The following is a 26,187-nucleotide window of genomic DNA, read 5'->3' on the forward strand; positions in this document are numbered from 1 at the left end:
CTTATCAGAATTGCATATACCTGCATGGAGTGCTGAATCCTTTTTATTTTGTATGAAAATATATACTTTAGAAATATTATCAGGTAGTTGGTTGATTTTTTTAAATGTCTGTTATAGCTCTTCCTCCTTCTGATCTACTACTGTACAGAGTCTTGTCATCTTCAGAAGTTTTCTGATGACTCTGCCATAGTTGGATGCAACAGCAAGGGAGATGAGACTGAGTACAGGGCTACAGTAGAAAGATTTGTCACATGGTGTGAGCAGAATTATCTACAACTTAATGTGAAAAACACTAAGGAGCTGGTGGTGGACTTGAGGAGAGCTAATGCACCGGTGACCCCCGTTTCCATCCAAGGGGTCAGTGTGGACATGGTGGAGGATTGCAAATACCTGGGGATACGAATTGACAATAAACTGGACTGGTCAAAGAACACTGAGGCTGTCTACAAGAAGGGTCAGAGCCGTCTCTATTTCCTGAGCAGACTGAGGTCCTTTAATATCTGTCGGACGATGCTGAGGATGTTCTACAAGTCTGTGGTGGCCAGTGCTATCATGTTTGCTGTTGTGTGCTGGGGCAGCAGGCTGAGGGTAGCAAACACCAACAGAATCAACAAACTCATCCGTAAGGCCAGTGAAGTTGTGGGGATGGAACTGGACTCTCTCACTGTGGTGTCTGAAAAGAGGATGCTGTCTAAGTTGCATTCCATCTTGGTCAATGTCTCCCATCCACTACATAATGTACTGGGTGGTCACAGGAGTACATTCAGCCAGAGACTCATTCCACCGAGATGCAGCACAGAGCGTCATAGGAAGTCATTCCTGCCTGTGTTCATCAAACTTTACAACTCCTCCCTTGGAGTGTCAGACACCCTGAGCCAATAGGCTGGTCCTGGACTTATTTTCTGGCATAATTTAAATATTACTATTTAATTATTTACGGTTTTATATTGCTATATTTATACTCTATTCTTGGTTGGGGCAACTGTAACGAAAATCAATTTCCCTCAGGATCAATAAAGTATGACTATGACTATGATCTCAGTGGTATTAATCTAAATGTGTTTGACTGTTGTGACGAGAATACACATAAATTAAGATGTTTGCTGGCCTGGGCTAGCATCAGTGGCATCAGCAGTTGGTCTGCCACCTGTCCTCAGGGGAAGGAGAGATAAGGAACAATGAAGCAGCATCTGGAGATGTTAATGAAGGAGCCATCAGTCTGGGTATTGTCAAGATCGGCTCCCCCTTTGAACCCTGATCTGTTTGAAGTGATGGACAGGCGATACCCCAGCAGGGGGATAAAAAGGGACAGGTTCGCTAAGGCAGGACACACACGACACCCGAGGTAACGAGACCCTGGAAGCGGTGCGCCTCTCACGAGTCGGTGGGAAACTCTTGGACGGCTGATCGGGGGATCAGCCTTAAACGCACAGGGTGGAAAGGTACGATCACGGGAACCCGGTGTGTGTCCACCCTCGCTTGGGTGCCGGGTTCACTGCAGAGGATCGACAGCATCTGGAGGAGGGGTCACAGTCGGTGACCTCAGGTGACATCACAAAGGACCCACCCGAAAGCTGCTTGTGAGCAATATCGCCGGTCTGTGAGTGGAAGCCGTGTCTGAATGATCAGTCGTTCCCGTTCTCTCTCTCTCTCTCTCTCCCCCTCCCCATGTTGTCCATCGCCATGGCAACGATTACTGCGAACTGAACTAAATTGAACTGGACTTTGTGTCACTTTGAAATTGGTCATTTACCCCTAGACAACAATAGAGCTTGATTGATCCTGTTATCTTAATTCTGTGCACATGTGTGTTTATCATTGCTGAACTGTTGCATTTATTATCCTTTCGATTACTGTGTTGCTTGTTTCTTTAATAAAACTTTCTTAGTTCTAGTAATCCAGACTCCAACTGAGCGATCCATTTCTGCTGGTTTGGCAACCCAGTTACGGGGTACGTAACAGTGTGAATAGTCTTTTCTAAATTTGTCATTTAAGTTCTTATTTTTATTTGTGAAGTTTCCAGATTGGAATGGGACCAAGATATTTTGCTGAAAGAAAACGCTAATAATGGGTATAACAATGGTGTATATTGCCTTTGTTATATTTGCTATGCCATGGAGATCAGCTTGGGAAATCTTATTAAGCCCTGAAGTTAATTTTGTCTTTTTTTCGTTTTCGCGGTATTTTCTGTTTTCTTTGCCTGTTTATATTACAGATGCCTGGGCCAAAACGGTGATTCCCATCGATAGATGCTGCCTGACCTGCTCAGCTCCTCCAGCACATTGTGAGTATGGCTTAAGACTTCCAGCATCTGCAGTATCTCTTGTGTCCCATATTCTTGTATGTTTCCAAAAAGGACATGCAGGTAGGCAGAGAGGGTGCTGTGGCTCTGTTGGTAAAAAAGTTAAATCAAATCATCAGAAAGTTGACATGGTGTTGGAATGTGTTGAGTCAACGTGGATAGAACTAAGGAATAGCAAGAGTGAAAAGATCTTGATTTTTTTGGAGACCCCCAAACAGTAGTAAGTATATTGTCTGCAACTTAGAACGGGAGAAAGAAAGTGCATGCCAAAAAAGCAATGTTATAAGAGTCATGGGGATAGTCATGCAGATATATTGGGAAAATCAGGTCAGCGCAGGATCCCAAGAGGGGGTTTCCTAGAATGCCCACAAGATGGCTTTTTAGAGCAGCTCCTGGTTGAGCCCAGCTGGGGATCAGCTATTCTCAACTGGGTGATGTGCAATGAACAAGAATTAATTAGCATACTTAAGGTGAAGAACCACAGGGGCAAGTGATCCTAAAATATGGGAATTCATCCTGAAATGTGAGAAGGAGAAGCTAAAGTGAGATGTGTCAGAATAACCGTAGAATAAAGAGAATTACAGAGAGAAGAATTGTCCTTTTTTTTTTTAGAAAAGAACACTGGCAGGGATGATGACAGAATGGCTGGAATTTCTGGAAGCAATCCAGAAGGCACAGGATAAACCATATGTACCAAAGAGGAAGAAGTATTCTAAAGACAAAATGATACAATTGTGGCCAAAGAGAAGGCAAAGCTAACATAAGAGCCAAAAAGAAGGCATATAACAGACCAAGCAATAGTGGGAAGTTAGTTACCGCACCCCATTTCTGTAAACCCCCCGACCTCTACAGCACTCACCATCTCTGCAAAACCCTCCACCATCCACCCGGGTGCATTCAGGCGACAGCTGACCCGAGAAAGACACTGCCCGCGGCGGATGGCAGGGCTCATAAAACACCCTCACGTTTTTTGTTTATAAACCTACCGATTTGCACGGATATCTTGACTAAACCTCCTTCCACCTTGACACCTGTAAAAAAGCTATTTCTTTTCCTCAGTTCCTTCGTCTCCGCCACATTTGTTGACAGGATGAGGTTTTCCTTTCCAGGTCGTCAGAGATGTCCTCCTTCTTCAAAGAATACAGTTTCCCTTCCACCACCATTGATGCCGATCTCACACCCAATTGCTCTATTTCCTGAAAATCCGCCTTCACTCCATATTCCAGTCACCTCCACAATTTTTCTTATCTTCAATCATCAAACACATCTTTTCCTACACCCCGCCACAACTCTCTGCCTTCCTTGTCCATTCGTCTCCCCCCACTAATCTATTTCCTGGAATGTATGCTTGCAAAGCGAGGGAAGTGTAACACGTTCCTAGTTACCTCTTCCTTCAGCACCATTCAGGATCACCAACAGTCTGTCCAGGTGAGGAACACTTCGCCTGTGGGTCTGCCAGGTTCATCTACTGTATCCAGCACTCCCAGTGCAGCCTTCTGTACCTCAGTGGAAAACCTCCTTGTCAAGCACATTCATTCCGTCCACAATAAAACGTATTTCCCGGTGGTTAGTCCACTCTCCCTTCCCATTCCAACATGCCAGATCATTGTTGGACTGACGCGATGATAGCATTCCCAGGTTGGAGGAGCAGCACCTCATAATACATCTGTGTAGCTTCCAAGCTGACGGCATGAACATCGATATCTTTAACTTCTACCTCCACTTTTACTTCCACCCACACCCTGCCCTCTCGGTTCTGTCTCCCCTCTTACTTCCTCTCTTGCCCACTGCCGATCATCTCCCTATGATTCCTCCTTTCCATCCTTTTCTCCCATGGTCCGCTCTCGCCTCCTCTCAGATGCACATCTTGTAGGTGAGGGCATCAGGGACACTGGAGGTCTCCCCACCTTCTCAGCAATGTCCCCTTTAATTTGTAATGACCAGTGTGCACATAAATCTTGTACTATGCATTTTTTTTAACCAGTGACATGTGCACAGTGAATTTTATATAGAGAGACATTCATTTTAACAGCTAGCAAATCACTGTCGATAGGAACTTTGATCTCGTCTGGGTTCCATCGAGTTCATCTGCACTCTCACACATCCTATGTAGCAGGCTTGTAACCTGTAATGAAGGATTTTCTCACCAGAGCTTTTGCACATTGTCCATCTGTGGTTTTCTTGCTAAATTACACTTTAAAAAAGTCAGATTTCCAAATATCATTCCACTTCTTCCCACTTGCGAATTCTCCAGCAACTTTTGTATCACCACAATACACACAGGTAACACTAGTTTCTGTATTGGACATAAATATTTTCCCTGAATCCTCCTGGGGAATTGAGGATATACTAAAAAATCATTTTGAACCTAGGTAACCTCTGGCTAAAAGAATAATTGGGACTGAACAGGAATGTTGAACTGAAGTAAACTCTGTCATCAGCAGTTAGCTAAGACAGGCTCATTACCAGTTCTCTGCAGCTTGCAGAGAGACAGACTGAGAGATGATAACATTATACATTGTACCCTCATTAGTTGATAACATTATACATTGTACCGTCGTTTGAGTAAAGGGAGGAGGCCTCACTGATAAGGACAGGAATGAACATCTGTCTGTAACTAAGTCAGAGCCTTGCAAAGGGAACAACGGATAAGGACTGGATGGTACATCCATCTGTAACTAAAACCTTGATTTAATGAACTCTCTTATCTAATTAGTTAAGTTTTGCACCAACAGACATGGTGGCTGTACCAGTTCAAATAACATCTACCAACAGTAATGTATGGGGCTTACTATGTATAAATACATGGCTGTAACCTGACTAACTCATTCCTCTTGTCAGATGGTGGCAGTGCTTACGTGCCTTCCCTTTGACAACTGGGTCTCAAACTCCTGCAGGAGAATGCACAATAAACTGTGGTGACGATAAGAAGCTGGTCTCTCAAGTTTTACTCAGATTTAACTTCAACATTTGGCGTCACAAATAGGATCCCAATATAGGTACTGCCAAGCAGACTGTGGTGGGATATTACCTCACGAGAACAAGCAGTAAATTTGATATGGAAAAAGAACTGTGGAAAGAAGTGGAAATTGTTGAAAAGGGAATGGAAGGAAAAGGCAGATGTAAAGAGGAACAGTTTATTATTAGCAAGTTGGAGGAATAATGCATGTGAGAAAAGGATAGAGATATGTACTGCAGAAGGAACGCCAAAGGTTGGGAGACGCTAAAACCGGAGTGTGAATGGTGGATGGGCGCTGAAAACGAGAGCAGGAAAAACAACGTAAGCAAACCAAGGCTGGCCTACATAGGAGAGAAGGGCAGGAACGTCAGTCTAAAGTTCGAACTGACAGGGAAACAAGGGATCCCGGACCCATGTCTGGCATTCCGACCCGATTTGAGGACAGTGACCGTGATGAGGAGTGGGCACCCATCATACACCCCCACCTTACCAGGGGCCAAGTGCACCCAGTGCCCCTGAACCCCAATCCTCGGGGTACTCAGATACAGTGGCCACTCGGGTAAGACAGCGGCGACAGGGGAGGGGAGGTCTCTATAGCCTGAGATCCAGAAAGGGAATACAAAGGATTATTCCAAGACAGGGAGGGAAGAATCCAATAAAACCCCAGAGTTAATGGCTCCACAAAGACAATTTCCCACCCAAATGCTGCCCAATCCACGAGCAGGAGTGATTCAGTGATTCCTGTGTACGCACCCTGGAAGCTTTAAGAAATGATAATGATCATGAATCAGGCCCCACATAGGAAAGAAAGACCAGCACAGTTTGCTCAGTATGTCCGCAGTACTCTACAGGTGTTTAATGCGACCCCGCAAGATTTATTCGGTCTCTGCTGCATGATTCTGTCAGCTGATGAGGGGTGGAAATGGAAGGCAGAATTGAGATACCAAACCTATCAGGAGTTTCAGGCAGGAAACCATAATGAGAATGAACAGACAGACCAGATTATTCAAGCTTTGGAAAGGGCTCTCCAGCAACTCGTAAACATCACTAAAGTACAAGAATGGGAACCTCAGCCTGGGGAATCGGGACCAGACTATTGGGAGCGATTTGTGGCCTGCTAAGGCACTTTCACAGGAGACCAAGCCTTTAATGTGGGAATCCGTCCGCCCAGTTTAACGCCTTACTGCTCCAATGCTTACCAACTAAGTCAGCCAACATGATTAAAACCAATAATATGGATTGGCCTGACAATGACCAAAATCGAATGCAACGAGCTTTGACATATTATTGGGACCCGGCTTCCGAACCCGATCAACCCCGAAGGGAACTAATATTAAGGGTGATTACGTTCAGTGGGAAGCAGGACGCGAGTGGTCTTTATCTGGAGATCAGAAATGGGAACAAAAACCTACCAAGGGACAGGTGGGGACAACAACCCATTTAGAAATTGACAAGCAAGGATGCTTCCAACCGTGAGTACCACCCCTCTGGAAGAGCACAATGTGATAGTGACGGACGGTGAGATGGTTGTGCAGGCCTCTTTTGAAGCAGCTGCCTCTGCCCAGAAGGCTGAGCTCATTGCTCTGACTCTGACTCGTGCCTGTATCCCAGCAACAGACTAATGTTCAAACGTTCACACAGACTCCCATTATGCATTTGGAATTGTACATAACTACGGGCCAACTGGCCAAAATTCTCCAAGCATTACATTCACAGTATATTAAATTACATTATATTCACAGAACCTGTGCTATTATTGAAACAGAATGCTGCACCTATATCCCTGAAAAGTCTAAAATTACATCCCTCTCCGAGCACACTGCCAAGGAAACTGACAGCACCAAGAGAGTAGGGCAGGATTTACACGGGTTCACCGAAGGGTCGAACTGGTGGTCTTTGAAGGCCTGTTCGGTAATATGTGGGGCATGATATTGCATTATGGCCTAATAGTTGTACATATCATTGTTATAGTTACTGATGTACACTGCTTTTACCCACTGATAAGTCTGTGCTGTACTCAGTTGTGTTCTCTGTAAAGAATTACTATTTTGTTTATCATGTAATGATCAAATGGAGGGAGTGATAAAGTATGTAAAAGGGTTAACACTTTGTTAAGAAAGAAACTGCTGATGATCAACAGATGTGCTGAGCCATGCTGAGCCATATTTCTTCCTGAGGGTCGCTAGCTGGGGTTTCAGGATGCTTATCTCCTTCTGCACTCATGCATAGAGATAGGACAGCTTCAGTCTGTTCTGTGTGTGTAAGCCATTATGACTATTTTGTAATTTGTCTTTAGGGGCTGTCATGTAGTAAATAACTTTGGCTCCAGCCTGTCTCATGTGGGGGGTATCTGGACGGATATACCTGTGGTGTAAGGGGAATTGTTAGTCAGTTAATGGATAGGGCAGGACAGTCATAGACTGTTGCTGTTTGAGTGACTAACTGAGTAAGCCCTGGGTACTTGGAATAAAGAGTTTGTACTTATACGGTCTTTGAGTGACTTTATCAGGATTCAACTTCCACAGAATTGGAGTGGTTTTAAAGGGCTGGGCTGGGCTGCTGGAAACACATTATCAGACCTGGAATGATTGTAACAGGGTCTGACAGAGGCATAACTTCTTCTGGGCACATTCAGTCTCACTCCAACTGTTTCCTATCTTCCTTTGTACGGTTATGTAATGTCTAAAGGACCAGTGTTTGAGTAAATGAGACTCACCAAACTTTCTCCTGACTGAATCACTGGAATCTCCGAGTCAGATGGGTTCTCTCCAGTTGATGCTCTCAATCCTCGAGCTGGTTCACTTGTTGCTGTTTCCTCGTCTTCACAAGCGGTTTGCTTCCAGTTGGGGTTTTTCTTCCAATAAATCTCTCACTGCAGATCTGACTTTAACATGAAAGATAATGAAGCACATTAACAATAAAATTGAGAACCAAACATTTCTGCTTCATGTTTCTAAGAACAAAACTCGCTGAAATTTAAACATTGAAAGTAAATATAATGATCTCAGTGAGCAATCTTTTATTGTCTCTCACACGTCACAAAACGCTGTGGGATAAGAACGAGTCATCATTCTGTCATGGTAAGACATAAGATACAGGAACAGAATTAGGTGATTCGATCCATCTGGTCTGCCCCGACACTCAACCATGGTTGAGTAGTGTCATTCCAACACCATATTCCTGCCTCCCTCCTGTAACAATGAAGTTACTCATCCTTTACTCAGATTAGCAGTCATTGCTTCCAAAGGAACTCCAGAAACAAACATCTGATCCCAGACCAGAAATACTCGCTCAACACCTCATAAACCTGGCCATCTCGATCCCCAGGTCCAATTTACCCGGGTCAAAAACTGTGATATCCCAGGACCCCACTCACAGAGTCACACAGCTGAACCTGCCACTCACTGATCCTGACATACTCACACATCGTTCCCACATCTCACACTGGGTAGTGCAATCCGGGATTTCCCCACAACCAATGTCCAGCTGCTCGAAACTTCTGCTTCATTGCAGAAGGACGACCATCCAGCCCCATCTGCAGGAGTACTAACCAAAGTCAAAACCAAAACACCAACAGTTCCATATCCCTGGAAAGCTGATCACAGGATTATAGTCCAAGCACCAACTCTCCCAGTACTCTTTGCTGCCAATAAAATGCTGCAGTGTGTCAGCCAGTCACAATTCAAAAACTAGCACTCCCACACCGATGCACAACAGAACCGGTACCTGATGACTCTCTGGCATTCCAGCTAACAAAAAACAATTCTGGAAATAACTCAGTGAGGCCGAAGGTGCAAAAGAACACTTCACAATGAACAGAAAGGTTAGAAGAAAGATTGGTGATATATAACATTGAGGTGGTGGGATACAGGATGGACTGAGGTTGACCCAGGTTGTTGATATACACCATTGAAGCAGGAGTGGGGGGTGGGGGGTTTGGAGACTGGACAGAGGGTGAACAAGATGGGCAGAGATGAGCAGATGGAACCAGCTGGGAGAAGGGATCAAGGACAATCACTGATGGTCCTCCAGCAATACAGAGATACTGAATGAATAGCACATACCACTGCGTAAAATATCCTAAAATAACTAAGTTAGAACAAACAACAAGAACTTTGGCATATGCCCTTTGACCCTCACCAAATTTTTATCAACACAACACAGAAAGTTTCCCATCCAGACACTTCACGCTTTGCATGGTAACTACTCTGCCCGTGACTGCGAGAAATGGCAGAGAAATTTGGATAAGGGGTAGGCCATTTAGAACAGAGTTGAGGAAAAACATTTTCACCCAGAGAGTGGTGGATATGTGGAATGCTGTGCCCCAGAAGGCTGTGGAGGCCAAGTCTCTGGATGCTTTCAAGAAAGAGATGGATTGAGCTCTTAAAGATACTGGAATCAAAGGTTGTGGGGATAAGGCAGGAACTGGATACTGATTGTGGATGATCAGCCATGATCACAGTGAATGGCGGTGCTGGCTCGAAAGGCTGAATGGCCTACTCCTGCACCTATTGTCTATTGGACACAGATCCGCACATCACAGAAACCATTCCCCGCACCGCCCCCCCGCCAAGACTTCCCAGACCCTTGGTAAAGCAGGCAGTGAAATCAAAGATCCCCACAACCTGGGATGTTCTGCTTTTTCATTCACCCAAATCAGGGAGAAAACACAACAGCCATAAACTCAGAGGACAAATGCGAGGAGCCTCAGGAAGCGAGGCAAGTTGGAGGAAGTTAACGGGACTCAGTGGCCAACTTCTGATTCCCCAAAACATGGAGGAAGCATCACCACCAACCACACACCACGTGATCTTGCGTCACAATGCAGAGGGCGGGGCAGAGCTGCCGTAAACAACCTCACGTGATCTGTTGGCGGGAGTTCCATTTCAATTCTTCAGAAATAGACAGCCTGGGCTCCTGGTTTGGATCGTTCAATGCAGATTCAGTGAAGTCGACACATTATTGACAAGCCCAGATAACTGGGTACTAAGTGAGTAATTGATAGATAGATATACTTTATTAATCCCGAGGGAAATTTGGTTTCGTTACAGCCGCACCAACCAAGAATAGAGCGTAAATATAGCAATACATAAAACCTAACAATCAAACAACAAAATGCAATCTATGCCAGATGGAAAATAAGTCCAGGACCAGTCTATTTGGCTCAGGGTGTCTGACCCTCTACGGGAGGAGCTGCATGTTCGATGGCCCCAGGCAGGAACGACCTCCCGTGCCGCCAAGTGCTGTATCACGGTGGAATGTGGCCGAAGTTCAACAGTAAAAAGTCCAATATCCAGTCTGCAAACACGTTCCTCAATCGTACTATGCCCCGGATTGCACCATCCGTTGTTAGCCACAACAGTAAACACCCAACTCCTTCACGCTTACCGCTCTCAGTGCACTTCCAGTCAACCGGAACGGTATTACCCACCGAAATCCTCGACTCCAAAAGTCTCTGTTGTCTCGACCCGGTCCTCTTTCCTCGGCTTTGTGATCCCCCTCTGCATCCTCTGTGTGTTTTCCTCCGGATTTCAGCAGGGGTGACCGCCGCTCTGTTCGCTCAGCCGGCCGGGGTTTGCTGGTCCGTGGAATACACAATGCGACTTTGCTTCTGTCCCGCGTGTCGGGATGTAACCATTTCCAGCGCTAAAGAAAACCCAAATAAAACTCTCTCTACCAGCATGTTAGAGAGGGTGCAGCTTCGACATGTTACCGTGAGAAAAAAATACAAAAATAACGTAAATTAAAAAGTAAGAAGAAGAAAGAAAAAGAATACTTCAGAGCGGCTGTACCAGGCTGCATGCACGACCGGCGCATGCGCACTAATTGGTGCTCAGTTCGGGGCTCACGGACAACATCAGATCTCCCCGCTCGGGATCGGTCTCAATACTCACCGATGGGAAAGTGATATGTTCGGCCCGCGGACAGTGATTCCGACCCAGGAGGCGAGGATCCCTCTCCAGAACCCGCCAATGAGCGGCTTCACCACTGAACGGAAAGGAAGCCCACCCGGCCACTGTGAGCTTGCGCGAAGTGAGTATTATATCATCTGGAGGGCGAGGCCTCGGAAACAGTCGCGCAGATGCTGCCCATCTGCGGTTAAACGGGGGGGGGGTGTAAACGGGATCATGTGACTTGTTCGGTCTACCACCCCAGACCGGGACTCCAGCTACCAACTACTCACCTTAAATCCTTAAATGTATTCGACACTTTAACCCCCGAGAAAATATATCATCTGTCAACTCTACCAGTCCTCTCGTAATCTTATAAACGTCCATCAAGTCTCACCCCAGCCTGCGCCGCTCTGGAAAAAACAACCCAAGTTTGTCCAACCTCCCGTTATAGTTTATGCTCTCTAATCCAGGCAGTATCCTGGCAAACCTCTTCCGCGCCTTCTCCAAAGCCCCGACATCCTTCCGAGAATGGGGATGACCAGAACTGTATGAAACACTACAGATGTGGTCTAACTACTTTTATAGAGCTGTGTTACGAACTGTAACGTTTTAGCAATGAACCAGCAGCAATAGAGTTCACACTGGAGTCTGGTTTTGATCTTAAAACCACTATCCTTACTAGTATCTGCTTATAATGTAGTAACTTAACGAAATAAATGAAAGTTAACAGTGTTATGTGTATATATGTGTAAATATAACTCCCAAACTATCGAGCCTGAGGGAACAAACCTTTGAGTCTTGAGACGGTAAAGTAGGAAAGTTCAGTAATCCACGGAATAAATGATGGGAGAGAGATATTTGTAATCCAGGGTGAAACGTAGAGAAAAGACCATTACATCAAAATAACCGTCGTCGAAGTTCTTATCCGTTGAATCCGTACATATACAAGTTATCAGCGAAAGTGACCTGTCACAGGAATACCGTTTTCCAGCGGTTACCACACAACATACCCAGGCACGGGTTAACACAAGCGGTCCCTCAAGATATTCTAAAATCCACTCCAATGGATATTATGAAGTGACAGCCACACACATTCGTTGTGGTTCCGTGTACCGATGATCAACCCACTCTTGTGGGCATAGGAGAGTTCCAAGCCTCAGCTGTGACAAACTGAAGCTATCAGCTTTTCCAGTGTCTGTCTCTGTCTCTGTCTCTGTCTCTCTCTCTCTCTCTCTCTCTCTCTCTCTCTCTCTCTCTCTCTCTCTCTCTCTGTCTCTCTCTCTCTCTCTCTCTCTCTCTCTCTCTCTCTTTCTCTCTTTCTCTCTCTCATGGTTAAATCCACAGTTAGCGCCGTCAGCCTGTGACTGACGTCATAGTCCCGCCTCCTCACTCCGGCGCTCTTAAAGACACAGTCACAGACCGACCGCAGGCTCGCAACAGCCGCAACACAACTTCCCGACTTTTCAACTCAGTGCTTCAACTAATAAAGACAACCGCGTCATTTGCCTTCATAACCACCCGATCAATCTGTGCAGTCTCTTTCAGGGAGCATTGAAATTGGAGTCTAAGATCCCTCTGATCATCAACACTGTTCAGGGTTTTGCATTTAACAGTGTACCGTCTCATACATTCGACCTACCGAGCTGCCAAGATGATCATCACTAATCAAATCTCACTGAGATTTCTCAGGTCCTGTTGAATTTATTGCCAAGTGCACAAGTACGGGAAGGTACAGGTACAGAGAAACACTGACTTGTGGCAGCATCGCAGGCAAGTACATTCAGATAACACACGGAACACAAATTATACGGTTGTCTGCCAGGAACAATCTATAAATATGTTTAATGTTATTAACAATATATAAAATACAATGTGTTACAATCAATATTAAAATGTGCATTTTGTGTCAATAACAGACTTCGAAATGTTGAATTTTGGTCCCTATCTCCAGTCCACAACCAGCTCCTTTGTTTTTGTCACCATGAGGGAGAGGTTGTTTTCTTGACACCACTGAGTCGGGGTGATGATTTCTTCTCTGTAGGCTGCCTCGTTATTATTTGAGATTAGACCAATCAGTGTAGTGTCGTCAGTGAATTTAATTAGCAGATTGGAGCTGTGGGTGGGGACACAAATCATGGGTGCACAGAGAGTAAAGGAGGGGCCAAGGAGACAACCCTGTGGGGTATGAGTGCTGGGGGTCAGAGATACAGAGGTGAGGGAGCCCACTCTTACCACCTGCCGGTGATCTGACAGGAAGTCCAGGATCCAGCTACACGAGGCAGGGTGAAGACCGAGGTCTCTGAGCTTCTTGTCGATACTTCACGCCTTCGTATGGCTACTGCTCTGCCCATGACTGTAAGGAACTGCAGAGAACTTTGGAGAGCAGAGAACATCAGAGAAACAGGCCTCCCCTCCATGGACTCTTCCTGCACTTCCCCTGCATCGGAAAAGCAGGTCGTGTACACAAAGATCCTCACAACCCGGACATTCTTGCTGCAAACCCGCTCCCCCATCGGGGAAGGGATACAAAAGCCTTAAAGCGCGTATCACCAGGCTTAAGGACGGCCTCCTGTCTGCGGTTATAAGCCGAATGAATGATAAAATGGACTCGACCGTACAATGTTACTCGACGTGACCCTACACCATATGTCTATCTGCACTGCACTTTCTCTGCAGCCATAATGCTTTGTTACAGTTATTGTTTTGTCGCATATCAGGTCACTGTACTGTTGCAACGTATAGATCTGGTGACTGAAGGCAGCTGCAGGTTCATGAGGGACTGTTACTGTCAGATTCTGCAGTTCTTGCGGCTGCTCATCGCACCCAGGACTGAACCCTGGTCACTTGAGCATTGGAGGAGTCTGTTCGGCTGATGTTAGCCTTAAACTGGACTGGTGTTTAATGTTGTGGATCTGTGAAAGATCAATCAGTTCTGTATCAGATCTCGTGTCTCAGGTACTTCCTGTCTCTACCACACTCACAATGTACACTAGAGAGGCCACTCAGCCCATCTGGTCCCTGCCCATATTTCTATTCCATATCAGTATATCAAAATCTATCCCTGCCGCTCACCTCTCACTCTTCCTGTGATGACAGGTTGCAGCTAGTCACCACTCCGTGGGACAGGAGATTTCCCTTGAATTTCATAGAATCATAGAAATCTACAGCACGTTACAGGCCCTTCGGCCCACAGTGTTGTGACGACCATGTAACTTGCTCTAGAAACTGTCTAGAATTACCCTACCGCATAACCCTCTATTTTCCTAATCTCTATGTACCTATCTAAGAGCCTCTTAAAAGACTCTAGAATTACCCTACCGCATAACCCTCTATTTTCCTAATCTCCATGTACCTATCTAAGAGTCTCTTAAAAGACCCTATTGTATCCACCTCTACCACCATCGCTGGCTGTGCTTTCCACACACACACCACTCTTTGTGTAAAAACTTAGCTCTGACATCTCCTCTGTACCGACTACCAAGGAGCTTCAACCTATGCACCCTCGTGTTAGGCGTTTCAGCCCTGGGGAAAAGCCTCTCCACACGAGCAATGCCTCTCATCATCCTGTACACCTGCATGAATTTCCTGCAGGTGATGACCGCCCCGTCTGCAAATGGAGCAGCAGTAATTTTGTGCTGCTCTTAGTTTTCTTTCTCTCTCCCTAGTTTAAACTTTGAATTTAATTTTTTTTATTTGCTGATTCTTGAGGGGGAAACAATATGTCTATGTCTGCAAGAAGTGGGAAGAATTTACCTGAACCTAGTGATAAAGGTAATGGGAAAGGAAAGGTGCAAAAGCAAAGATCTGATGAAATGCCATCGTGGGCTGAAGATATCGTTCGGACACTGAATTCAATTAAGAATCAGAATGGATCATTTAAAGACCAGCTGGAAAAGAATAGTAATGAAATGAAGCCATTTCTGGGAAATCTTAAAGACCTGGAAACTCAAGTTATTACACATGAAGAGGAATTGAAGATAACTAAGCAAAAGTTGCCTGAAGCTACAACTCGTTTGGAAAGATATCAAAATAAGATTATAGACCTGGAAACTAGGGCTCGCCGAAAGAATATACGAACTGTTGGGCTGCAGGAAGGAGCTGAAGATGGAGATTTACGACTTACTTTGGTAAGCTTTTCCACACTTTATTTCCTACCATTCTAACAAAGCCGCCTGCTATAGAAAGGGCACACAAGGCATTTACTTCGAAATTGAAGGATTCTCATAAACCAAGATCTGTTCTGGTTTGCTTTCATCACTTTAAAATTAAAGATCAAATAATGCGACAGGCAAGAAAACAGAGAGTTTTTAGATTTATGGAAACTGATCTCCGCTTTTACGAAGATTACCCAAGAGAGATAATGGAGCAAAGATCAAAATTTGCACTGGTAATGAAGCAGACATATGATAAAAAAAAACTCTTTCCCTCTCTGAGGTATCAGACAAGAATTAAAGTTTTTCCTGCTAATTCTCCTCCTCGTACTTTTTTTGATCCAAAAGCTGCACGGGACTTTGTTCAGGCTTTCCCCGCCGCAGTTACTGACGCCGCTGCTGAATGAACTATCTGAAAAGCTGTTTGGCTATCTGTATATTATTCGCATTTTGGAAAGAAGATTTATGAAGTTCATTTGTATATTTTGTTGCGAGACAAATTAAAGAAGACAAGGAGAGTTGTTCATTATTGCATATTGTTGGTTTTCCTTTGGAAAGAAGATTTACGGCTCAAGTATGACTGTCTAAATGATCATCTGAGCATTTGACTGTGAGAAGAAGATAAGGGGATTTGTTCCTTTAATGTAATATTTGGTTTGTTTCTTTTTTTAATCAGCTAATCGGTAGTTTTATTTCCTACTAATAAGGCTTTATATATATTTGGGAGAGTTTAATTACTTATGATATTATTAATCAGTCTTTTTTTAAAATTCAGCTGGGTAAAATACACTATTAATTTTCCTTCTGTTTTATTATAACATTTTACAATTGAATTGAAAGCTTTTTTAGGGAATTAGTATTAAACTTAAAGATGGTGCTGTTTTTTCTCGCTAAGAGATAACATTATTTTGGTTCTTTCTTGTTTATTAGTTGATGGAATGTAAAAACCTTTCTTTGCTGAGACTTTATTGTTTTTTTTACAAAGTCACTCTACTTTTTTACTAACTGGGGGGAGGGAAAGAAAACACAGACAGAGTGGTCAGTAGCTTTGAACGGTATTGCAGATCGCTTGCCTTTTTCGGGCTTCTGGGTGTGAGTGGGTGGGTTTAGAGTTAGTAGTTTTTTCCCATTGGGCGGTTCCAGAGCATGCGTGTTTTTTATGTGGTTGTATTTTTCATCACCGCCATTTTTGATCATCCAGTATTGGTGTGTGCTCTGCGCATGTACAAAGTAGAATAAAATTATAGCATGGTATTTAAACGGATTAATATATTAAGTTGGAATGTACGTGGTTGGAATCATCCTATTAAACGAAAAAAGACAGTTAAAATTACTAACCGATTCCAACCTGATAAAATTTTTGCTCAAGAGACACATATCAGGGCGGGAGTTCAAAATAGATTTTTTGGATGGTGGAATGGTTTGCAATTCCACTCTACTTCTCAGAGAAAAACAAAAGGCGTGTCTATTTTCATGAAACCTAATGTATTTATTCAAGAGGATGTTGAATCAGATTCTAATGGTAGATTTTTAATTGTTAAAGGAACGATCTGTAACAGAAAAGTTGTTTTGGTTAATTTGTATGGTCTTAACTTAGATGATCCTTTTTTTAAAAAGGTATTAGCTTTACTGCCTGATTCAAATGAATACATGCTGATAATGGGTGGAGATTTTAACTGCTGCTCCTATGATTGATAAGAGCTAAAACATCAGCGACTTCCAAATCTATCCGCTTCATTTATTAATTTCTTTTTGATTGATTTTGGGTTGATTGCATTGCGGAGGTATCTCCATTCCGATAACAGAAAATATTCTTTCTACTCAATTGTTCATTAAAAATAAACACTATCTTCTTGCCTAGTGTTAAAACTTGCGAATATGACGCTATTGCTATATCTGATCATGCGCCTCTGAGTTTGTCTTTTGAATTTGATGATGTCACTCTTGCCCGCCCACCCTGGCGCACGTCTCAGACATTATTGCAAAACTCCGACTTTGTCAGTTTCATTGAAACCCAGATAAAATATTTTTTTTTCTTTTTAATGATATGGGGGTATGTCTAAATTAATTATATGGGATACATTTAAAGCATTTTTACGTGGTCAGATCATTTCTTATTCAGCTAAACATAAAAAAAAACAGATGAAAACAGAATTAGATAGAATTTCAAAACAAATTAAAGATTTAAATAATATCTAAGCAATTTCCCCCAATACTGATTTATTTAAACAAAGGTTGGAACTTCAATCACAATATAACCTGTTATTAACTCATCCCATTGAAGGATATTTGCTTAAGTTAAAGAGCCAATGTGATATGTTTGGAGATAAAAATAATAAACTGCTTGCATCTCAATTAAAAATGGCTGCAGCCAAAAGGCAAATCATGAAAATTCGTAGGAAAGATGGTACCTTGGCTCAGAAATATGAAGAAATTAATAAGATTTTTCAAGATTTTTATGCTGAACTTTATAAATGTCAATGTCCGGTAGATACCTCTGAAATGAATGTTTTTTTTTACAAAAGATTGTTTTTTCCTAAATTCTCGGCTGAGAATCAAAAAATTCTTGATGCTCAAATCACTGAAGCCGGAATTCATAAAGCTATTTTTTCAATGCAGTCTGGTAAGTCCCCGGGACTTGATGGCTATCCTGTAGAACCTTATAAAAAATTGGGAAAGTTGCTTTCTCCGTATATGTTGGAAATGTTTAAGGATTCTTTTGTGAAAGGTGACTTACCCTCTACTTTTTATGAGGCTTCTATTTCTTTAATTCTTAAAAAAGATAAAGATCCCACTGACTGTGCTTTATATAGACCTATTTCATTACTAAATGTCGATGCTAAGATTTTGTCAAAGACAATGGCCAATCGGTTGGAGAATATTTTGAGTAAAATTATTTTTAAAGATCAAATAGGCTTTATAAAGGATCGCTATTCTTTTTCAGATGTTCCGAGACTAATTAACATTATATATTCATCCTCTTTTAAAACTCCACAGTGCGTTGTATCTTTGGATGCTGAAAAAGCGTTCGACCGAGTCGAGTGGAAATATTTATTCAATGTTTTAGAGAAATTTAGTTTTGGTGCTAATTTTAATAATTAGATTATATGATATATAAAGCCCCTATTACTACTGTTGTCACTAACAATTGTAGGTCTCCTTTTTTTCAGCTTTCACGGGGGACAAGGCAGGACTGTTCATTAAGTCCTTCGTTGTTTAATTTAATATTAGAACTCCTTGCTATTGCTCTTCGTGAGGCTAAAAATATCCATGGATTTTTTGTGAATGAGACCATGCATAAGGTCTCTCTTTACGTTGATGCTTTACAGGTTTATATATCTAATCCTAACGAATCTATTCCTGCCTTGCTAAAATTATTTAATGAATTTGGAGGTTTTTGAGGATATAAAATAAATTTTAGTAAAAGTGAATTGTTTCCTTTAAATGATTCTGTCTCTATATATGATAATACTCCGTTTAAAATCACAGATTCTTTTAGATATTTAGGTATTATAATTATTAAAAAATATAAGGATCTTTATAAAGCCAATTTTGTTCCTTTAGTAGACTCTATGAAGTATTTATTTAGTAGATGGAGTCCACTTACATTTTCACTTGTTTGTCATATTCATATAGTTAAAATGAAGATTTTACAAAAATTTTTATATTTATTTCAGAATATTCCTTTTTTTTTGACTAGGAAGTTTTTTGATCGGATTAATTCTATTATTTTATCTTTTATTTGGAATAATAAAAGACCAAGAATTAGTAAGTGTCACTTACAGAAATTGAAAAAGGATGGAGGTCTTGCTTTGCCTAATCTAAGAATGTATTATTGGGCTGTTAATGTGTGATACATGTCTTTTTGGTTATATTGGGTTGATAAGAGGTAGACCTGGAAATGAAAGTTGTAAAACAGTTTTATTTAACCTCGTTATTGGGAGCTGCTTTACCTATGCAATTAGCTAAAGTTGTTCATTTAAAACTATATCCTGTGATTAAGTATTCTTTATGAATCTGGCTCCAGTTCTGGAATTTTTTTAATCTTAAAAAAAAATAAACTTTGTAATTTAATTTATCGAAATTACTTTTTTAAGCCTTCTTTGAGTGATCCATTTTTTTTTACTTTGGGAAAATAAAAGTATTAATTCTTTTTTGGATTTATTTAAAGAAGATATATTGATGTCTTTTGAACAATTAATTGATAAATATACTCTTTTATCCTCACACTTTCTGCAATACCTTCAAGTTAGACATTTTTTACAAAAATATTTAAGTAATTTTCCTTAAATATTGGAGGCTGATCTGTTAGGTACTATTATGAGTATGAATCCTTCGATCAAGAGTTCTATAATTTATTATTACAATGGGATAAGCGTCCTTTATCTAATATTAAACAGGATTGGGAAAAGAGACTCAATTTGGCTTTTACGACGGAAGATTGGATGCGGATTTTGAAGTTGGTTAACACTTCTTCAATTTGTGCTAGCCATTCATTGATTCAATTTAAAATTGTACATCGTTATCATTTGACGAAGGAGAGACTTTCTAAAATATTTTCTAATGTTGATAGTCATTGAAATAGATGTAAAACTGAGATAGCTACACTGGCACATATGTTTTGGTCTTGTTCTATGTTGGAACAGTTCTGGAAATCGTTTTTTTCAACAATTTCTAAAGCACTTAAAATCAATCTACAGCCTAATAAATTAACTGTGCTTTCTGGAATAATTCCTCAAAATATTCATTATATTTCTGTGTCTGACCAACATGTCATTGCATTTGTTACATTGATAGCTAGGAGGGCCATTTTGTTGAAGTGGAAGGAAACATCAGCTCCCACTTTATCACAATGGTTCTCTCAAGTGATGCTATGTCTTAGTTTGGAGAAAATTAGAAGTCGAACCTTTGAACCTTTATTTGATTTTGAGAAAAGGTGGGGCTCGTTTGTTTGTTATTATCATTTGAGCTAATTGATAGATTTTTTTTTCACGATCTAATTGTAATTTTTTTAGTATATTTTCTTTTCTTGCTGGCGGTTTGATGTTTATTTTTAGGAGCTTTTTGTATGACACATGACCCGGGGTTGTACACCTAATGGGTTCTTATTTTTTCTCAATTCTTCTGCTTAGAAGGTTTTTTTTGTTTATCACAATTTTTTTCAATCTTTAAAATAATGTCTTTTTTGAGACATTGTAAGTGTTGTTACTTCAATGTGCTCATGTTATTTCTTTTGCATAATATAACAATAAAAAGATTTGAAAAGAAAGAACTTCTTGCAGGCATCTCTCCAGGTTGAATAAAACGATGAGTTCACTGTGGTTTTAACATTCTTCAGGGCTCTGGTCTAAGGTGGTTAAGCTCCTTCTTCCCTGCCCTTTTCAACGTTTTGTGTCATTTTCACTCATTCAATTGCGTCTCTAAAGTCTGACAGCAGACGAGCAAGTGAATCTTCAATGCTGTAGAGTCAGAAACCAAAGAGTTACCAGCTTGAATCGGGGCTTTGGGGCTCCAGAAAGGGATGGGAACTAGAGTTTACAAGGAGGAGGAGGAAAAGGAATCAGACCAGCAGGATGTGGCTAAAATGAAAGATCAGAAACATTCTGTAACTGTTTGATTGAAAAAAAAAGTGGCTAATTTCTGCAAAATACTGGAGGAAATCAACAGATCAGGCTGCAATTGTGGAGAGGAATAAATAGACAATGTTTAGGCCGAGCCCCTCCAGCATGCCTAGACGGTGTACTCCTCTGCTTATTTGCTGCTTGAACTGCAGAGTTCTTCCAGCATTTTGTGTGCATGTGTCTACATTTCCAGAAACTGCAGAATCTCTTGTGCTATATATCTACAATTGTAACAAGGTTCATAGTCATACTTTATTGATCCTGGGGGAAACTGGTTTTCCTTACAGTTGCACCATAAATAATAAATAGTAATAGAACCATAAATAGTTAGATAGTAATATGTAAATTATGCCAGTAAATTATGAAATAAGTCCAGGACCAGTCTATTGGCTCAGGGTGTCTGACCCTCCAAGGGAGGAGTTGTAAAGTTTGATGGCCACAGGCAGGAATAACTTCCTATGACACTCTGTGCTGCATCTCGGTGGAATGAGTCTCTGGCTGAATGTACTCCTGTGCCCACCCAGTACATTATGTAGTGGATGGGAGACATTGTCCAAGATGGCATGCAACTTAGACAGCATCCTCTTTTCAGACACCACCGTGAGAGTCCAGTTCCATCCCCACAACATCACTGGCCTTTCGGATGAGCTTGTTGATTTTGTTGGTGTCTGCTACCCCCAGCCTGCTGCCCCAGCACACAACAGCAAATAGGATAGTTCTACTTTGGCATTAGACACGCGGAAAGTTTGCTGATATTGAGTGCATCGTTTATGGGAGCTGCTTTCTGCATTAAAAGAGCTGCTGAGTTTTCTACACAAAAAAAAAACCTGAGGTATGGACATGGAACCAGTACTTGCAGAAACTTTTAATGGCTCCGTGATTACCCGGAAAGCTCTGCGCAGCAATGTTCGCTGAAGCACCGATCGAATGCGCAGGCGTCAGGGTTGCGGCTGTTCCCGAATATCGCGCATGCGCGCAGTACATAAAAGGCCTCTCGCGAAATCAGCTCCAGGTAAGAGATATTCCCCGGTTGCGGGTAGGAATTTTCAACACCGAATTCGGGACAATTGCTGTGAGCTCCGGACACCGTGACCCGTAATCCCGGGGTAGTCCTGCTCTCTTCCCTCTCTCTCAGCCCCACGATCCGTGCACGGACCCAGGGGAGCTTCCGGCTGATGAGGGAATGGGAACCGATGGATCTCTCAGACAGAGCTGAGCTCCAGCTGTCTAAATGCAAGGATTGGGAACTCGGAGAAACGGAACAAGATCTTTTACATCACCAGCTGAGAAAATCACCTTTGTTCTGTGAAATTCTCTGCCACAGGAAACAGTTAAGGCCAGTTCATTGGCTGTATTTAAGAGGGAGTTAGATATGGCCCTTGTGGCTACGGGGGTCAGGGGGTATGGAGGGAAGTCTGGGGAGGGGTTCTCAGTTGGATGATCAGCCATGATCATACTGAATGGCGGTGCAGGCTCGAAGGGCCGAATGGCCTACTCCTGCACCTATTTTCTATCTTTCTACCTCCAATCACAAACAAGAGATAACCTGCAGATGTTGAAAATCCAAGCAACACACACAAGATGCTGGAGGAACTCAGCATTAGTACTCTTTTCCATAATGCTGTCTGGCCTGCTGAGTTCCTCCAGCATTTTGTGTGTGTTGCTTGTTCTACTCCCTCTTGTTCTGGACCTTTGTACCCGTGGGGACATGTTTTGACCCATTCCCTCTGGGTACATAATGATATCAAACACCTTTGTCCTGGGCAACAAGTGCCAGACTGCAATGAGACAGACCACTGCCCTTCCCTTCATATTCATTGGCCGTCAGTCACCTGGGGGAGGGTTCAGGGGAAATATTTATGTACAATACAGAAACTGGTGTTACCTGTGTGTATTGTGACGATGCAAAAGTTGCTGGAGAATTTACAAGTGGGAAGAAGTGGAGTGATATTTGGAAATCTGACTTTTAAAAGTGTCATTTAGCAAGCAAATCAGATATGGACAGTGTGCAAAAGCTGGTGTGAGAAAATCCTTCATAACCCTCTACAGGTCTGCAACACAGATTGTGTGAGAATGCAGATTAACTTGATGAAACCCAGAGGATATCAAAGTTCTTATTAATAGTGATTTGCTAGCTGTTAAAATAAATCCCTCTCTATTTAAAGTTCAGTGTGCACATGTTGTTGTCACTGGGTAAAAATTGCACAGCACAAGATTTTTTGGCACACTGGTCATTACAAATTAGAGAGGACATTGGTGGGAAGGTGGGGAGACCTCCAGTGTCCCTGATGCCCTCACCTGCAAGATGTGCATCCAGCTGCAGCTTCGACATACCCACCCCACAGAATCCACAGCCTCCCGTAACTTCCTGTCGTCTATCACGCAGGTCTTAGACGACGGCAAGCAGGAGAGTCTGGATCGGCCACTGACCCTGGACGAGCTGACAGGCTCCATCCGTTCCTTTGGGTCGGGTAAGACTCCCGGAAGCGACGGCTTACCGCCTGAGTTGTACTCGGCTCTGTGGAACTGGATGGGCCCAGACCTGCTGGAAGTGTACAACGCTATGCTTCTGGCCGGCAGTATGTCTGAGTCCATGAGGAAGGGCATCATCACCCTCATCTGCAAGCAGAACGGGGAAAGGGAGGACATTAGAAATTGGAGACCCATCTCTCTCCTGAATGTGGGCTACAAGATCCTGTCCAAGGCTATTGCCAACAGGGTCGAGTCTGCTCTAGGACAGGTGATTCACCCGGACCAAACCTGTGCTGTACTGGGCAGGAAAATCTCAGACAACCTCGCACTGCTGAGGGACACCATCACCTACGTGCAGGACAGGGGGGTGGACACCTGCCTGGTCAACTTGGACCAGGAGAAAGCCTTCAACAGGATATCACACACATACATGGCGGTCGTGCTTTCCAAAATGGGATTTGGGGAGGGAATCCGGAATTGGATCAGACTGCTCTACACAGACATCCGTAGTGCAGTCCAGGTCAACGGGTGGGAAACAAACAGCTTCCCCATCAGGTCTGGAGTCAGGCCGGGTTGTCTCCTCTCCCCTGTCTTGTTTGTCTGCTGCATAGAACCCTTTGCGGAAGCCATCAGGAGGGATGAGGGCATAAGAGGGGTGACGCTGCCAGGCAGTGGAGGGACCCAAGTGAAAATCTCCCTGTCCATGGACGATGTCACCGTCTTCTGCTCTGATCCGAGGTCAGTTCACAGGTTGATTGGCACCTGCGAACAGTTCGAGCTAGCGTCGGGGGCCAGGGTCAACCGCACGAAGAGCAAAGCCATGCTCTTCGGCAACTGGCCCGACCGATCCAGCGTCCCCTTCACCATCAGGTCTGACCACGTGAAGGTGTTGGGGATCTGGTTCGGAGGGGCTGAGGCGTGCAACAAGAACTGGCAGGAGCGGACTGCCAAGGTGAAACAGAAACTGGGACAGTGGGGAGGGCGCTCCCTGTCAATAACGGGCAAGAACCGGGTCATCAGGTGTGAGGTGCTCTCAGGGCTGCTGCACTGGGCGCAGGTGTGGCCCGTCCCCCGCTCCAACAGCTCGGAAATCACCCGAGCTGTCTTCAGATTCGTCTGGGGATCCAAGATGGAGCGGGTGAGATGGACTGTCATGCACAAGTCCCTGGACAATGGGGGCAAGAACGTCCCCAATGTCTCCCTCACCCTAATGGCCAGCTTCGTATGTGGCTGCATCAGGTTGTGTGTAGAACCCAGGTATGTGGGCACCAAGTACCACTATGTGCCCAGGCTCTACCTGTCGCCCTGGCTACGAAGGATGGGTCTGGCCCCACTCCCGCGCAATGCCCCAGTCAGCTGGTCGTTGCTGGCATACCTGTCCTACGTAGCAAAGTTCTTCCAGGAGAACGCCTTTGACCACGGGGCCATCAGGCAGTGGTCGGCACGTAATGTCCTGCAGGCACTGCAGGAGAAGGACGTGATGGACACAGTGGTGTGGTTCCCTGAGCAGACCGTCCAGTTCATCTGGCAAAATGCCTCATCGCCAGATCTCACCAACAGGCACCAAGATCTTGCCTGGCTGGCGGTGAGAGGGACCCTCCCAGTCAGAGCCCTCCTATATGCCCAGAACGTTGTCTCCGCACCCCACTGCCCACGGGAGGACTGCAGTGAGGAGGAGTCTGTGACAGTTCGCAGAGAGGGTGTGGAGGAGGATGGATGGGCTAGTGTCACGTTTCATCCCCAGCAGCTGTGTGACAGAGGACTCTCTGATCTACGGGCTGTTCCCGGGGACGCACACGGAGACCAACATCCGGTGCTGCTGGCAGATCATCAACTCGGTGAAAGATGCTCTTTGGTAGGCCCGAAACTTGATGATCTACCAGCACATGGAGATGTCCGTGGGAGAATGCTGCCGACTGGCACATTCTCGGCTGCAGGAGTACGTGCTGAGGGACGCACTGAAACTCGGTGCAGCCACCGCAAGGGCCCTGTGGGGAAGGGCCACAGTATAGAGTTCTTCTCCCGTGGGAGTGGGAGGGGCCGGGTGGCGGGGAGTATACCCCTCAACAGTGATGTGGTAAGGTGAACAACTGGAGTGCCACGTGGGTGGCCATAAATATGGATATGTACAGACTATAATGGAAACGTATGTAAAGGATGGGAAGTTATTGAATGGTTTATTGTATATATTTATTTTTGAATATAGTATATTTTGAAACATAAAAAAAACCCTGCACTTTCAGGCATTGGATCTGGTGTTTTATAAGGAATAGGATGGGAGGTAGAAAATAGCATTACTGGTCAGGGATAGTATCATGGCTGTAGAAAGGGAGAATGCTGCAGAGGGAGTGTCCACTGAGTCAGTGTGGGTGGAAGTCAGAAATAGGAAGGGATCAATCACTGTGCTGGGAGTAGTCTATAGGCCCCCAAATAGCCCTCGGGACACCGAGGAGCAGATAAGCAGACAGAGTTTAGAATGGTGCAGATTTGTAGTTATGGGTGATTTCCACTTCCCTCGTATTGACTGGCACCTCCTGACTGCAAGGGGGAGAGGTGGGGTTGAATTTGTCAGGTGCATTCAAGAAGGATTCCTGACACAGTATGTGGACTGGCCGATGAGAGGAGAGGCCATACTAGATCTAGTTCTGGGTAATGAACCTGTTCAGGTGGTAGACCTCTTGGTGGGGGAGCATTTTGGTGAGAGTGACCACAACTCCCTTAGCTTCAGCATAGCTATGGAAAAGGATAAAAACAGACAAAATGGGAAAGTGCTTAACTGGGGAAGGGC

At 43.7% G+C, this 26,187-nt stretch overlaps 1 long non-coding RNA gene across 1 annotated transcript; it reads right to left on the reverse strand.

The window, feature by feature from the left end:
* Positions 1 to 2,050: 2,050 nt before the first annotated feature.
* LOC140207581 (uncharacterized) lies at positions 2,051 to 11,265 on the reverse strand. Its single transcript, XR_011888591.1, has 3 exons — positions 11,156 to 11,265; positions 7,978 to 8,145; positions 2,051 to 2,389 (listed from the first exon to the last, which is right to left on the reverse strand). It is a non-coding gene; the product is annotated as an uncharacterized lncRNA (long non-coding RNA).
* Positions 11,266 to 26,187: the final 14,922 nt, after the last annotated feature.

Source organism: Mobula birostris, chromosome 13 (genome assembly GCF_030028105.1).
Source record: "Mobula birostris isolate sMobBir1 chromosome 13, sMobBir1.hap1, whole genome shotgun sequence".
Classification (NCBI taxonomy): Eukaryota; Metazoa; Chordata; class Chondrichthyes; order Myliobatiformes; family Myliobatidae; genus Mobula; species Mobula birostris.